General features: G+C 48.8%; 4 non-coding genes across 4 annotated transcripts; all 4 read left to right on the forward strand.

The window, feature by feature from the left end:
* The first annotated feature begins 888 nt into the window (after positions 1 to 888).
* Positions 889 to 971, forward strand: trnal-aag (transfer RNA leucine (anticodon AAG)). The gene has a single exon. It is a non-coding gene; the product is annotated as a tRNA-Leu (tRNA).
* Positions 972 to 5,001: 4,030 nt separating this feature from the next.
* Positions 5,002 to 5,084, forward strand: trnal-aag (transfer RNA leucine (anticodon AAG)). Its single transcript has one exon. It is a non-coding gene; the product is annotated as a tRNA-Leu (tRNA).
* Positions 5,085 to 9,107: 4,023 nt separating this feature from the next.
* Positions 9,108 to 9,190, forward strand: trnal-aag (transfer RNA leucine (anticodon AAG)). Its single transcript has one exon. It is a non-coding gene; the product is annotated as a tRNA-Leu (tRNA).
* A 4,023-nt stretch (positions 9,191 to 13,213) lies between these two features.
* On the forward strand, positions 13,214 to 13,296 carry trnal-cag (transfer RNA leucine (anticodon CAG)). Its single transcript has one exon. It is a non-coding gene; the product is annotated as a tRNA-Leu (tRNA).
* The last annotated feature ends 2,835 nt before the right edge of the window (positions 13,297 to 16,131 follow it).

Raw genomic sequence — 16,131 nt, forward strand, 5'->3', positions numbered from 1 at the left:
GCGGTAAGCATTCTTCTAATTCCATCGTTTTGCTCCAGGTAAAAGGTAGCGCATCATAGTGTTGATATTCCAAGGTTTCAGAGTCCGTATTGGATGGCTTGGATGCAGACATCGCTCAGAGCTCCCAGTATGATTTTCCCGAGTTCAGTTTTGCAGTGTTTTAGTGCTTTACTACTTCCAGTGGGCCTTTGAATGCTCTGCTAAGTAGAGACGTGACATAATTACTAATGCGACCGAGTGTGCTGGCTGTTCCTGGTTCGTAATGATTAACGCGAGAAATCAATATAAACATAACTGCTTCGATTTCGAGGTTCAGTTGAAGCATTCGAAGAAACTATCAAAGACCTCAGAACAACCGAAGACACATTTGGTCATCTCCGTATTGGTGAAGATTAAAGAGTCCCGCAAGTGTCAAGCTTGCACAAACACACACGAGAGAGAAACTCAGGACAGAACTTAAAGAAAGGGAGATGCAGACTATTTGAAGGCACTTTGCTAACCCAATGGCATGATTATGAATCATGCATAGGACACACGTAGCAGAGGATGGTTTCGATCCATCGACCTCTGGGTTATGGGCCCAGCACGCTTCCGCTGCGCCACTCTGCTGACGGCCGCTCTGCGCGTGGCGCACAACTGCTCTTTTTATTTCCTACATAAGTGATGAAAGAGTTGAAAGTTTCAACGACAAACGCAGACGTCACTTTGAGCGCTTGGTGTTGTAGCACAAATCATCACATGCTGCTCTACACTGGATTATAAAAGCCGACACATTTTCCAAACATTTTAATGCTGGAGTCACAATGTAGTATTAATAACAGTGCGATACTCGAGGAGCGTAGTGGGATCGCGGTGGCTCATCAGACCGCCCCGGGATTAGGGGCCAGCGTCAGGATGGCCGAGCGGTCTAAGGCGCTGCGTTAAGGTCGCAGTCTCCCCTGGAGGCGTGGGTTCGAATCCCACTCCTGACAAAAAGCTTGCTCAGTGCCGTCTCCAGTCGGGTGCAAATGGGTGAAGCAGCCTGCCGCGGGGAACGTGCGCCGATAGGCGTAGGTGTATCCCCTGCCTCTTCCGATTTAGCTCGTGCTCCATAGGATGGAAGCGGATGCTCTGGCTTTTTGACTCGAATATAACCTGATCACAACAGAAGGCCGTGCAGCCCAGTGCTGGTTTAAGAATGCCTCGTGTCTTCAGGCCCCTATTCCTTCAGGTTACCCCTTTGGAATAGTCGTCCGAAAAAGACGGGAAAGGAAAAGCATGTAAGCTCCCACACACTGCGTTAGCATTAGCGGTTGGAATCTGATGGGAGAAAAGCAACCTGGCTCGCCGTCAAGCAATCCATCCCTGGTCTCCCACGTGACAGGCGGGGATACGCACCACTATACTAACGAGGAGCGCTTGCTTGGCGCTTGAAGACACTTCCTCTTGCGGCTACTACTGTTTCCGGTTTCGTCTTTTCTTTTCATTCCTCCCAGAGGAGCGCATGAAAACGTTTCCATCTCCGCCATCCTCACCCCTCCAATGCTATGGTCCCTGCTCCTCCTGGTGCACTGCAAACACTCATTCAGCCGGTTCTTTCAGTTTGAATAATTAGGTCTTCAAAGGCTGGAAGTAGGGCGCAAGACATGCCAATGCCAAAAGCGTGGCTGTGTGCTTCCAGCTGTGAAATGTCACTGGTGGATGTTAAAGACATTACTTCCAAGGCAGCAGGTCCAAGCGATTAAGCGTTTGTACAAGAAGCAGGAAGAGAGAAACGGCACTCCGCCTTTTTCTGGGCAGGCCGAAGCGACAGGAGAAGGGCGCCGTAGTCGGCAGGATTCGAGCCGACGCGGGGAGTCCCCAATGGCTTTCTAGCCCTTCGCCTTAACCGCTCGGCCACGACTACAGGGAGCGCCGCCGCCGCCGGCTTGCGATCATTTAACACGGAGGGCGAGGCGGCGGCGGTAACCTTTTTCAATGTCGCTCTCCGTTTCCCCCCCAAAAAAGCCAAATCACATGCTAGCACTCGGACACCCTTCAGAAGACTGAAGGGTGGCTTAAAGCTGGAAGGATTAGGTCTCCCCGTTCCGACGCGACAATCGAACTTCCTTAGGCAGAGAGAAAGCAACATCGAGGAGCGTCAACAAGACTTTAGAAGCTGCGACACACGCCACTTTCAGTCGCAGACACAGCAGTTTTAAAGGCAGGAATCGCCTTTGCGAACGCCATGAGAAACAGAACGCAAGCTCAGGTCCTGCGGTTTAACAAACAGCCACGGCTTTCATGCGACTGGACATTTCTTTTCTGGAGCGAATTCACTTTCAACTTCAAGAAATTCACACAACTTGCGAAATACGAAATACAAATCGGGCTCATCGCTGCACAAGAAATACCGCCGGCTGGCAAGAAAATGACAACGGTGTTTTTCCTTAACGAAAAACTTCCCATGGAGAAAAACAACGGCTGTGCGTCTCTGTCGGCTTGATTCAGTTTAATGCAAGTATTCATTCTCCTCCTGGAAAATACAGCTTGCGAAAGATGAAATACAATTCTTGGCTTTTCTGGGTGAGTGCAGAAGAAATCCTGCCGGCTGGCAGAAGAATTCCAGCCTTTTTTACTCTTTAACCAGAAACTTGCGAATGATACAAAGCAAGCGGGGTGCGTTTCTGTGCAGCTGTTAACTGAACAGCTGCTGCTTCAAGCCCACCCAGGGCTCATTCCGATTTCAACATCATGCCCCCTGAAGGTAGACTGGATTTCTTTGCGAAGCATTCACCCTTTGGACGTTTCAGGAAAGGTGCGTGTCGATGCCAGACTTGAAAAGCTTTCCATACAAAGAAACAACATAGTGCTTTTGATTGATGGGAAACGGCAAGAGCGGTTTGAGCAGCTCCGGCCTCTCAACCGCTTTACAAAGTGATCGCCACCTCGGTAGCCAGTTTAGAAGGCTGAAAAGGATGCTGGAAGCACAGCGACGTTCTAAAACCAGCGCTTGAAAAGCATCTGCATACATAAAATGTCCATTTCCCCAAAGCTGAATCTGCAGCTTCAGAAGATTGTCAGCTATACGTTTTCGTTCTTTGTTTCCTTTTTTTACATGACAAGCTTTCGAGAAATGAACTGTCTATTGTGATGAAGGCTGCATTAGAAATTGTGCATCTAGCTTAGTTCAATGAAATCGGGAGGTGCGCCTGTCTCAAGCGGATGGCTCTTTGCAGGCACACTACGGAAACCTGCGGGCGCAAGTTGGGAGAAGTGACTCTTGCAGAGTGTTGAGCTTCGAGAAGAGGGCTCCGCTCAGGAAGATATTTCCACATGTTGAAGAGTCGCTTTTCGCCCTTTCTTTCCCACATTTTTCCAGTGCGGTTATTGATCGCGTTCAAAATGTTTTCCCAACGTACGTGTTACCTGCAAAATCACAGTGAAACTGTTATGGCGAAAAGATTCCTAATAGTTATTGTATTAGAATAGCTCTCCAATTTCTTAGCCTTCGTACACGCAATGTTTAAGGAAACGCTAGAGTAAATGAAACTGTAAATAGACAGGAGCTCTTCTTAGTTTTCATACAAGTTATGATGGCTGCAGCTCCTATCTGCGTCCGGGTGACCGGAGCCAAGGGATTATCTGCGGAACCTTTGATTTATCTCTCGGGCAAGGAGCTAGATACGCCCTTTTCATCTCAGTTTGATCACACCTGTGCATTAAAACGCAGTGCTCGGTACCATCGAGGTGTAAGAGGTTCAAGGATGAGCGGGAAACTTTGTTAATAAGGAGACGGGCACCGCCCAACGTGGGGCTCGAACCCACGACCCTGAGATTAAGAGTCTCATGCTCTACCGACTGAGCTAGCCGGGCGCCGGTGGCGCAGGTGGTTAACTTGTCCCTGTTGACGGCAATTTGACAAGGTATACTTCCTGGCTTTTCATCATGTGCTGACCGGATTCGAGAGTAGCACACCCTGTTCTTTGTTGATTACTGTACCTCCAGCAGCGCAAATGTCAGTAATCATTGAAATGTACGACCTACAATCTCCTCAGCATTGTGGACTTCTCAGTGATCATCCTTCTACGTTCTGCTGTAGTTTTCATGCAAGTGAAAACCGTGCTCCAAATAACAGCGGCACAGTTGTATCCTGCGGTAAGCATTCTTCTAATTCCATCGTTTTGCTCCAGGTAAAAGGTAGCGCATCATAGTGTTGATATTCCAAGGTTTCAGAGTCCGTATTGGATGGCTTGGATGCAGACATCGCTCAGAGCTCCCAGTATGATTTTCCCGAGTTCAGTTTTGCAGTGTTTTAGTGCTTTACTACTTCCAGTGGGCCTTTGAATGCTCTGCTAAGTAGAGACGTGACATAATTACTAATGCGACCGAGTGTGCTGGCTGTTCCTGGTTCGTAATGATTAACGCGAGAAATCAATATAAACATAACTGCTTCGATTTCGAGGTTCAGTTGAAGCATTCGAAGAAACTATCAAAGACCTCAGAACAACCGAAGACACATTTGGTCATCTCCGTATTGGTGAAGATTAAAGAGTCCCGCAAGTGTCAAGCTTGCACAAACACACACGAGAGAGAAACTCAGGACAGAACTTAAAGAAAGGGAGATGCAGACTATTTGAAGGCACTTTGCTAACCCAATGGCATGATTATGAATCATGCATAGGACACACGTAGCAGAGGATGGTTTCGATCCATCGACCTCTGGGTTATGGGCCCAGCACGCTTCCGCTGCGCCACTCTGCTGACGGCCGCTCTGCGCGTGGCGCACAACTGCTCTTTTTATTTCCTACATAAGTGATGAAAGAGTTGAAAGTTTCAACGACAAACGCAGACGTCACTTTGAGCGCTTGGTGTTGTAGCACAAATCATCACATGCTGCTCTACACTGGATTATAAAAGCCGACACATTTTCCAAACATTTTAATGCTGGAGTCACAATGTAGTATTAATAACAGTGCGATACTCGAGGAGCGTAGTGGGATCGCGGTGGCTCATCAGACCGCCCCGGGAGTAGGGGCCAGCGTCAGGATGGCCGAGCGGTCTAAGGCGCTGCGTTAAGGTCGCAGTCTCCCCTGGAGGCGTGGGTTCGAATCCCACTCCTGACAAAAAGCTTGCTCAGTGCCGTCTCCAGTCGGGTGCAAATGGGTGAAGCAGCCTGCCGCGGGGAACGTGCGCCGATAGGCGTAGGTGTATCCCCTGCCTCTTCCGATTTAGCTCGTGCTCCATAGGATGGAAGCGGATGCTCTGGCTTTTTGACTCGAATATAACCTGATCACAACAGAAGGCCGTGCAGCCCAGTGCTGGTTTAAGAATGCCTCGTGTCTTCAGGCCCCTATTCCTTCAGGTTACCCCTTTGGAATAGTCGTCCGAAAAAGACGGGAAAGGAAAAGCATGTAAGCTCCCACACACTGCGTTAGCATTAGCGGTTGGAATCTGATGGGAGAAAAGCAACCTGGCTCGCCGTCAAGCAATCCATCCCTGGTCTCCCACGTGACAGGCGGGGATACGCACCACTATACTAACGAGGAGCGCTTGCTTGGCGCTTGAAGACACTTCCTCTTGCGGCTACTACTGTTTCCGGTTTCGTCTTTTCTTTTCATTCCTCCCAGAGGAGCGCATGAAAACGTTTCCATCTCCGCCATCCTCACCCCTCCAATGCTATGGTCCCTGCTCCTCCTGGTGCACTGCAAACACTCATTCAGCCGGTTCTTTCAGTTTGAATACTTAGGTCTTCAAAGGCTGGAAGTAGGGCGCAAGACATGCCAATGCCAAAAGCGTGGCAGTGTGCTTCCAGCTGTGAAATGTCACTGGTGGATGTTGAAGACATTACTTCCAAGGCAGCAGGTCCAAGCGATTTAGCGTTTGTACAAGAAGCAGGAAGAGAGAAACGGCACTCCGCCTTTTTCTGGGCAGGCCGAAGCGACAGGAGAAGGGCGCCGTAGTCGGCAGGATTCGAGCCGACGCGGGGAGACCCCAATGGCTTTCTAGCCCAGCGCCTTAACCGCTCGGCCACGACTATAGGGAGCGCCGCCGCCGCCGGCTTGCGATCATTTAACACGGAGGGCGAGGCGGCGGCGGTAACCTTTTTCAATGTCGCTCTCCGTTTCCCCCCCAAAAAAGCCAAATGACATGCTAGCACTCGGACACCCTTCAGAAGACTGAAGGGTGACTTAAAGCTGGAAGGATTAGGTCTCCCCGTTCCGACGCGACAATCGAACTTCCTTAGGCAGAGAGAAAGCAACATCGAGGAGCGTCAACAAGACTTTAGAAGCTGCGACACACGCCACTTTCAGTCGCAGACACAGCAGTTTTAAAGGCAGGAATCGCCTTTGCGAACACCATGAGAAACAGAACGCAAGCTCAGGTCCTGCGGTTTAACAAACAGCCACGGCTTTCAAGCGACATTTCTTTTCTGGAGCGAATTCACTTTCAACTTCAAGAAATTCACACAACTTGCGAAATACGAAATACAAATCGGGCTCATCGCTGCACAAGAAATACCGCCGGCTGGCAAGAAAATGACAACGGTGTTTTTCCTTAACGAAAAACTTCCCATGGAGAAAAACAACGGCTGTGCGTCTCTGTCGGCTTGATTCAGTTTAATGCAAGTATTCATTCTCCTCCTGGAAAATACAGCTTGCGAAAGATGAAATACAATTCTTGGCTTTTCTGGGTGAGTGCAGAAGAAATCCTGCCGGCTGGCAGAAGAATTCCAGCCTTTTTTACTCTTTAACCACAAACTTGCGAATGATACAAAGCAAGCGGGGTGCGTTTCTGTGCAGCTGTTAACTGAACAGCTGCTGCTTCAAGCCCACCCAGGGCTCATTCCGATTTCAACATCATGCCCCCTGAAGGTAGACTGGATTTCTTTGCGAAGCATTCACCTTTTGGACGTTTCAGGAAAGGTGCGTGTCGATGCCAGACTTGAAAAGCTTTCCATACAAAGAAACAACATAGTGCTTTTGATTGATGGGAAACGGCAAGAGCGGTTTGAGCAGCTCCGGCCTCTCAACCGCTTTACAATGTGATCGGCACCTCGGTAGCCAGTTTAGAAGGCTGAAAAGGATGCTGGAAGCACAGCGACGTTCTAAAACCAGCGCTTGAAAAGCATCTGCATACATAAAATGTCCATTTCCCCAAAGCTGAATCTGCATCTTCAGAAGATTGTCAGCTATACGTTTTCGTTCTTTGTTTCCTTTTTTTACGACAAGCTTTCGAGAAATGAACTGTCTATTGTGATGAAGGCTGCATTAGAAATTGTGCATCTAGCTTAGTTCAATGAAATCGGGAGGTGCACCTGTCTCAAGCGGATGGCTCTTTGCAGGCACACTACGGAAACCTGCGGGCGCAAGTTGGGAGAAGTGACTCTTGCAGAGTGTTGAGCTTCGAGAAGAGGGCTCCGCTCAGGAAGATATTTCCACATGTTGAAGAGTCGCTTTTCGCCCTTTCTTTCCCACATTTTTCCAGTGCGGTTATTGATCGCGTTCAAAATGTTTTCCCAACGTACGTGTTACCTGCAAAATCACAGTGAAACTGTTATGCCGAAAAGATTCCTAATAGTTATTGTATTAGAATAGCTCTCCAATTTCTTAGCCTTCGTACACGCAATGTTTAAGGAAACGCTAGAGTAAATGAAACTGTAAATAGACAGGAGCTCTTCTTAGTTTTCATACAAGTTATGATGGCTGCAGCTCCTATCTGCGTCCGGGTGACCGGAGCCAAGGGATTATCTGCGGAACCTTTGATTTATCTCTCGGGCAAGGAGCTAGATACGCCCTTTTCATCTCAGTTTGATCACACCTGTGCATTAAAACGCAGTGCTCGGTACCATCGAGGTGTAAGAGGTTCAAGGATGAGCGGGAAACTTTGTTAATAAGGAGACGGGCACCGCCCAACGTGGGGCTCGAACCCACGACCCTGAGATTAAGAGTCTCATGCTCTACCGACTGAGCTAGCCGGGCGCCGGTGGCGCAGGTGGTTAACTTGTCCCTGTTGACGGCAATTTGACAAGGTATACTTCCTGGCTTTTCATCATGTGCTGACCGGATTCGAGAGTAGCACACCCTGTTCTTTGTTGATTACTGTACCTCCAGCAGCGCAAATGTCAGTAATCATTGAAATGTACGACCTACAATCTCCTCAGCATTGTGGACTTCTCAGTGATCATCCTTCTACGTTCTGCTGTAGTTTTCATGCAAGTGAAAACCGTGCTCCAAATAACAGCGGCACAGTTGTATCCTGCGGTAAGCATTCTTCTAATTCCATCGTTTTGCTCCAGGTAAAAGGTAGCGCATCATAGTGTTGATATTCCAAGGTTTCAGAGTCCGTATTGGATGGCTTGGATGCAGACATCGCTCAGAGCTCCCAGTATGATTTTCCCGAGTTCAGTTTTGCAGTGTTTTAGTGCTTTACTACTTCCAGTGGGCCTTTGAATGCTCTGCTAAGTAGAGACGTGACATAATTACTAATGCGACCGAGTGTGCTGGCTGTTCCTGGTTCGTAATGATTAACGCGAGAAATCAATATAAACATAACTGCTTCGATTTCGAGGTTCAGTTGAAGCATTCGAAGAAACTATCAAAGACCTCAGAACAACCGAAGACACATTTGGTCATCTCCGTATTGGTGAAGATTAAAGAGTCCCGCAAGTGTCAAGCTTGCACAAACACACACGAGAGAGAAACTCAGGACAGAACTTAAAGAAAGGGAGATGCAGACTATTTGAAGGCACTTTGCTAACCCAATGGCATGATTATGAATCATGCATAGGACACACGTAGCAGAGGATGGTTTCGATCCATCGACCTCTGGGTTATGGGCCCAGCACGCTTCCGCTGCGCCACTCTGCTGACGGCCGCTCTGCGCGTGGCGCACAACTGCTCTTTTTATTTCCTACATAAGTGATGAAAGAGTTGAAAGTTTCAACGACAAACGCAGACGTCACTTTGAGCGCTTGGTGTTGTAGCACAAATCATCACATGCTGCTCTACACTGGATTATAAAAGCCGACACATTTTCCAAACATTTTAATGCTGGAGTCACAATGTAGTATTAATAACAGTGCGATACTCGAGGAGCGTAGTGGGATCGCGGTGGCTCATCAGACCGCCCCGGGATTAGGGGCCAGCGTCAGGATGGCCGAGCGGTCTAAGGCGCTGCGTTAAGGTCGCAGTCTCCCCTGGAGGCGTGGGTTCGAATCCCACTCCTGACAAAAAGCTTGCTCAGTGCCGTCTCCAGTCGGGTGCAAATGGGTGAAGCAGCCTGCCGCGGGGAACGTGCGCCGATAGGCGTAGGTGTATCCCCTGCCTCTTCCGATTTAGCTCGTGCTCCATAGGATGGAAGCGGATGCTCTGGCTTTTTGACTCGAATATAACCTGATCACAACAGAAGGCCGTGCAGCCCAGTGCTGGTTTAAGAATGCCTCGTGTCTTCAGGCCCCTATTCCTTCAGGTTACCCCTTTGGAATAGTCGTCCGAAAAAGACGGGAAAGGAAAAGCATGTAAGCTCCCACACACTGCGTTAGCATTAGCGGTTGGAATCTGATGGGAGAAAAGCAACCTGGCTCGCCGTCAAGCAATCCATCCCTGGTCTCCCACGTGACAGGCGGGGATACGCACCACTATACTAACGAGGAGCGCTTGCTTGGCGCTTGAAGACACTTCCTCTTGCGGCTACTACTGTTTCCGGTTTCGTCTTTTCTTTTCATTCCTCCCAGAGGAGCGCATGAAAACGTTTCCATCTCCGCCATCCTCACCCCTCCAATGCTATGGTCCCTGCTCCTCCTGGTGCACTGCAAACACTCATTCAGCCGGTTCTTTCAGTTTGAATACTTAGGTCTTCAAAGGCTGGAAGTAGGGCGCAAGACATGCCAATGCCAAAAGCGTGGCAGTGTGCTTCCAGCTGTGAAATGTCACTGGTGGATGTTGAAGACATTACTTCCAAGGCAGCAGGTCCAAGCGATTTAGCGTTTGTACAAGAAGCAGGAAGAGAGAAACGGCACTCCGCCTTTTTCTGGGCAGGCCGAAGCGACAGGAGAAGGGCGCCGTAGTCGGCAGGATTCGAGCCGACGCGGGGAGACCCCAATGGCTTTCTAGCCCAGCGCCTTAACCGCTCGGCCACGACTATAGGGAGCGCCGCCGCCGCCGGCTTGCGATCATTTAACACGGAGGGCGAGGCGGCGGCGGTAACCTTTTTCAATGTCGCTCTCCGTTTCCCCCCCAAAAAAGCCAAATGACATGCTAGCACTCGGACACCCTTCAGAAGACTGAAGGGTGACTTAAAGCTGGAAGGATTAGGTCTCCCCGTTCCGACGCGACAATCGAACTTCCTTAGGCAGAGAGAAAGCAACATCGAGGAGCGTCAACAAGACTTTAGAAGCTGCGACACACGCCACTTTCAGTCGCAGACACAGCAGTTTTAAAGGCAGGAATCGCCTTTGCGAACACCATGAGAAACAGAACGCAAGCTCAGGTCCTGCGGTTTAACAAACAGCCACGGCTTTCAAGCGACATTTCTTTTCTGGAGCGAATTCACTTTCAACTTCAAGAAATTCACACAACTTGCGAAATACGAAATACAAATCGGGCTCATCGCTGCACAAGAAATACCGCCGGCTGGCAAGAAAATGACAACGGTGTTTTTCCTTAACGAAAAACTTCCCATGGAGAAAAACAACGGCTGTGCGTCTCTGTCGGCTTGATTCAGTTTAATGCAAGTATTCATTCTCCTCCTGGAAAATACAGCTTGCGAAAGATGAAATACAATTCTTGGCTTTTCTGGGTGAGTGCAGAAGAAATCCTGCCGGCTGGCAGAAGAATTCCAGCCTTTTTTACTCTTTAACCACAAACTTGCGAATGATACAAAGCAAGCGGGGTGCGTTTCTGTGCAGCTGTTAACTGAACAGCTGCTGCTTCAAGCCCACCCAGGGCTCATTCCGATTTCAACATCATGCCCCCTGAAGGTAGACTGGATTTCTTTGCGAAGCATTCACCTTTTGGACGTTTCAGGAAAGGTGCGTGTCGATGCCAGACTTGAAAAGCTTTCCATACAAAGAAACAACATAGTGCTTTTGATTGATGGGAAACGGCAAGAGCGGTTTGAGCAGCTCCGGCCTCTCAACCGCTTTACAATGTGATCGGCACCTCGGTAGCCAGTTTAGAAGGCTGAAAAGGATGCTGGAAGCACAGCGACGTTCTAAAACCAGCGCTTGAAAAGCATCTGCATACATAAAATGTCCATTTCCCCAAAGCTGAATCTGCATCTTCAGAAGATTGTCAGCTATACGTTTTCGTTCTTTGTTTCCTTTTTTTACGACAAGCTTTCGAGAAATGAACTGTCTATTGTGATGAAGGCTGCATTAGAAATTGTGCATCTAGCTTAGTTCAATGAAATCGGGAGGTGCACCTGTCTCAAGCGGATGGCTCTTTGCAGGCACACTACGGAAACCTGCGGGCGCAAGTTGGGAGAAGTGACTCTTGCAGAGTGTTGAGCTTCGAGAAGAGGGCTCCGCTCAGGAAGATATTTCCACATGTTGAAGAGTCGCTTTTCGCCCTTTCTTTCCCACATTTTTCCAGTGCGGTTATTGATCGCGTTCAAAATGTTTTCCCAACGTACGTGTTACCTGCAAAATCACAGTGAAACTGTTATGCCGAAAAGATTCCTAATAGTTATTGTATTAGAATAGCTCTCCAATTTCTTAGCCTTCGTACACGCAATGTTTAAGGAAACGCTAGAGTAAATGAAACTGTAAATAGACAGGAGCTCTTCTTAGTTTTCATACAAGTTATGATGGCTGCAGCTCCTATCTGCGTCCGGGTGACCGGAGCCAAGGGATTATCTGCGGAACCTTTGATTTATCTCTCGGGCAAGGAGCTAGATGCGCCCTTTTCATCTCAGTTTGATCACACCTGTGCATTAAAACGCAGTGCTCGGTACCATCGAGGTGTAAGAGGTTCAAGGATGAGCGGGAAACTTTGTTAATAAGGAGACGGGCACCGCCCAACGTGGGGCTCGAACCCACGACCCTGAGATTAAGAGTCTCATGCTCTACCGACTGAGCTAGCCGGGCGCCGGTGGCGCAGGTGGTTAACTTGTCCCTGTTGACGGCAATTTGACAAGGTATACTTCCTGGCTTTTCATCATGTGCTGACCGGATTCGAGAGTAGCACACCCTGTTCTTTGTTGATTACTGTACCTCCAGCAGCGCAAATGTCAGTAATCATTGAAATGTACGACCTACAATCTCCTCAGCATTGTGGACTTCTCAGTGATCATCCTTCTACGTTCTGCTGTAGTTTTCATGCAAGTGAAAACCGTGCTCCAAATAACAGCGGCACAGTTGTATCCTGCGGTAAGCATTCTTCTAATTCCATCGTTTTGCTCCAGGTAAAAGGTAGCGCATCATAGTGTTGATATTCCAAGGTTTCAGAGTCCGTATTGGATGGCTTGGATGCAGACATCGCTCAGAGCTCCCAGTATGATTTTCCCGAGTTCAGTTTTGCAGTGTTTTAGTGCTTTACTACTTCCAGTGGGCCTTTGAATGCTCTGCTAAGTAGAGACGTGACATAATTACTAATGCGACCGAGTGTGCTGGCTGTTCCTGGTTCGTAATGATTAACGCGAGAAATCAATATAAACATAACTGCTTCGATTTCGAGGTTCAGTTGAAGCATTCGAAGAAACTATCAAAGACCTCAGAACAACCGAAGACACATTTGGTCATCTCCGTATTGGTGAAGATTAAAGAGTCCCGCAAGTGTCAAGCTTGCACAAACACACACGAGAGAGAAACTCAGGACAGAACTTAAAGAAAGGGAGATGCAGACTATTTGAAGGCACTTTGCTAACCCAATGGCATGATTATGAATCATGCATAGGACACACGTAGCAGAGGATGGTTTTGATCCATCGACCTCTGGGTTATGGGCCCAGCACGCTTCCGCTGCGCCACTCTGCTGACGGCCGCTCTGCGCGTGGCGCACAACGGCTCTTTTTATTTCCTACATAAGTGATGAAAGAGTTGAAAGTTTCAACGACAAACGCAGACGTCACTTTGAGCGCTTGGTGTTGTAGCACAAATCATCACATGCTGCTCTACACTGGATTATAAAAGCCGACACATTTTCCAAACATTTTAATGCTGGAGTCACAATGTAGTATTAATAACAGTGCGATACTCGAGGAGCGTAGTGGGATCGCGGTGGCTCATCAGACCGCCCCGGAATTAGGGGCCAGCGTCAGGATGGCCGAGCGGTCTAAGGCGCTGCGTTCAGGTCGCAGTCTCCCCTGGAGGCGTGGGTTCGAATCCCACTCCTGACAAAAAGCTTGCTCAGTGCCGTCTCCAGTCGGGTGCAAATGGGTGAAGCAGCCTGCCGCGGGGAACGTGCGCCGATAGGCGTAGGTGTATCCCCTGCCTCTTCCGATTTAGCTCGTGCTCCATAGGATGGAAGCGGATGCTCTGGCTTTTTCACTCGAATATAACCTGATCACAACAGAAGGCCGTGCAGCCCAGTGCTGGTTTAAGAATGCCTCGTGTCTTCAGGCCCCTATTCCTTCAGGTTACCCCTTTGGAATAGTCGTCCGAAAAAGACGGGAAAGGAAAAGCATGTAAGCTCCCACACACTGCGTTAGCATTAGCGGTTGGAATCTGATGGGAGAAAAGCAACCTGGCTCGCCGTCAAGCAATCCATCCCTGGTCTCCCACGTGACAGGCGGGGATACGCACCACTATACTAACGAGGAGCGCTTGCTTGGCGCTTGAAGACACTTCCTCTTGCGGCTACTACTGTTTCCGGTTTCGTCTTTTCTTTTCATTCCTCCCAGAGGAGCGCATGAAAACGTTTCCATCTCCGCCATCCTCACCCCTCCAATGCTATGGTCCCTGCTCCTCCTGGTGCACTGCAAACACTCATTCAGCCGGTTCTTTCAGTTTGAATAATTAGGTCTTCAAAGGCTGGAAGTAGGGCGCAAGACATGCCAATGCCAAAAGCGTGGCTGTGTGCTTCCAGCTGTGAAATGTCACTGGTGGATGTTAAAGACATTACTTCCAAGGCAGCAGGTCCAAGCGATTTAGCGTTTGTACAAGAAGCAGGAAGAGAGAAACGGCACTCCGCCTTTTTCTGGGCAGGCCGAAGCGACAGGAGAAGGGCGCCGTAGTCGGCAGGATTCGAGCCGACGCGGGGAGTCCCCAATGGCTTTCTAGCCCTTCGCCTTAACCGCTCGGCCACGACTACAGGGAGCGCCGCCGCCGCCGGCTTGCGATCATTTAACACGGAGGGCGAGGCGGCGGCGGTAACCTTTTTCAATGTCGCTCTCCGTTTCCCCCCCAAAAAAGCCAAATGACATGCTAGCACTCGGACACCCTTCAGAAGACTGAAGGGTGGCTTAAAGCTGGAAGGATTAGGTCTCCTCCTTCCGACGCGACAATCGAACTTCCTTAGGCAGAGAGAAAGCAACATCGAGGAGCGTCAACAAGACTTTAGAAGCTGCGACACACGCCACTTTCAGTCGCAGACACAGCAGTTTTAAAGGCAGGAATCGCCTTTGCGAACGCCATGAGAAACAGAACGCAAGCTGTCCTGTCCTGCGGTTTAACAAACAGCCACGGCTTTCATGCGACTGGACATTTCTTTTCTGGAGCGAATTCACTTTCAACTTCAAGAAATTCACACAACTTGCGAAATACGAAATACAAATCGGGCTCATCGCTGCACAAGAAATACCGCCGGCTGGCAAGAAAATGACAACGGTGTTTTTCCTTAACGAAAAACTTCCCATGGAGAAAAACAACGGCTGTGCGTCTCTGTCGGCTTGATTCAGTTTAATGCAAGTATTCATTCTCCTCCTGGAAAATACAGCTTGCGAAAGATGAAATACAATTCTTGGCTTTTCTGGGTGAGTGCAGAAGAAATCCTGCCGGCTGGCAGAAGAATTCCAGCCTTTTTTACTCTTTAACCACAAACTTGCGAATGATACAAAGCAAGCGGGGTGCGTTTCTGTGCAGCTGTTAACTGAACAGCTGCTGCTTCAAGCCCACCCAGGGCTCATTCCGATTTCAACATCATGCCCCCTGAAGGTAGACTGGATTTCTTTGCGAAGCATTCACCTTTTGGACGTTTCAGGAAAGGTGCGTGTCGATGCCAGACTTGAAAAGCTTTCCATACAAAGAAACAACATAGTGCTTTTGATTGATGGGAAACGGCAAGAGCGGTTTGAGCAGCTCCGGCCTCTCAACCGCTTTACAATGTGATCGGCACCTCGGTAGCCAGTTTAGAAGGCTGAAAAGGATGCTGGAAGCACAGCGACGTTCTAAAACCAGCGCTTGAAAAGCATCTGCATACATAAAATGTCCATTTCCCCAAAGCTGAATCTGCATCTTCAGAAGATTGTCAGCTATACGTTTTCGTTCTTTGTTTCCTTTTTTTACGACAAGATTTCGAGAAATGAACTGTCTATTGTGATGAAGGCTGCATTAGAAATTGTGCATCTAGCTTAGTTCAATGAAATCGGGAGGTGCACCTGTCTCAAGCGGATGGCTCTTTGCAGGCACACTACGGAAACCTGCGGGCGCAAGTTGGGAGAAGTGACTCTTGCAGAGTGTTGAGCTTCGAGAAGAGGGCTCCGCTCAGGAAGATATTTCCACATGTTGAAGAGTCGCTTTTCGCCCTTTCTTTCCCACATTTTTCCAGTGCGGTTATTGATCGCGTTCAAAATGTTTTCCCAACGTACGTGTTACCTGCAAAATCACAGTGAAACTGTTATGCCGAAAAGATTCCTAATAGTTATTGTATTAGAATAGCTCTCCAATTTCTTAGCCTTCGTACACGCAATGTTTAAGGAAACGCTAGAGTAAATGAAACTGTAAATAGACAGGAGCTCTTCTTAGTTTTCATACAAGTTATGATGGCTGCAGCTCCTATCTGCGTCCGGGTGACCGGAGCCAAGGGATTATCTGCGGAACCTTTGATTTATCTCTCGGGCAAGGAGCTAGATGCGCCCTTTTCATCTCAGTTTGATCACACCTGTGCATTAAAACGCAGTGCTCGGTACCATCGAGGTGTAAGAGGTTCAAGGATGAGCGGGAAACTTTGTTAATAAGGAGACGGGCACCGCCCAACGTGGGGCTCGAACCCACGACCCTGAGATTAAGAGTCT

This window comes from Lepisosteus oculatus, unplaced genomic scaffold, assembly GCF_040954835.1.
Source record: "Lepisosteus oculatus isolate fLepOcu1 unplaced genomic scaffold, fLepOcu1.hap2 HAP2_SCAFFOLD_39, whole genome shotgun sequence".
In the NCBI taxonomy this organism is placed as follows: domain Eukaryota; kingdom Metazoa; phylum Chordata; class Actinopteri; order Semionotiformes; family Lepisosteidae; genus Lepisosteus; species Lepisosteus oculatus.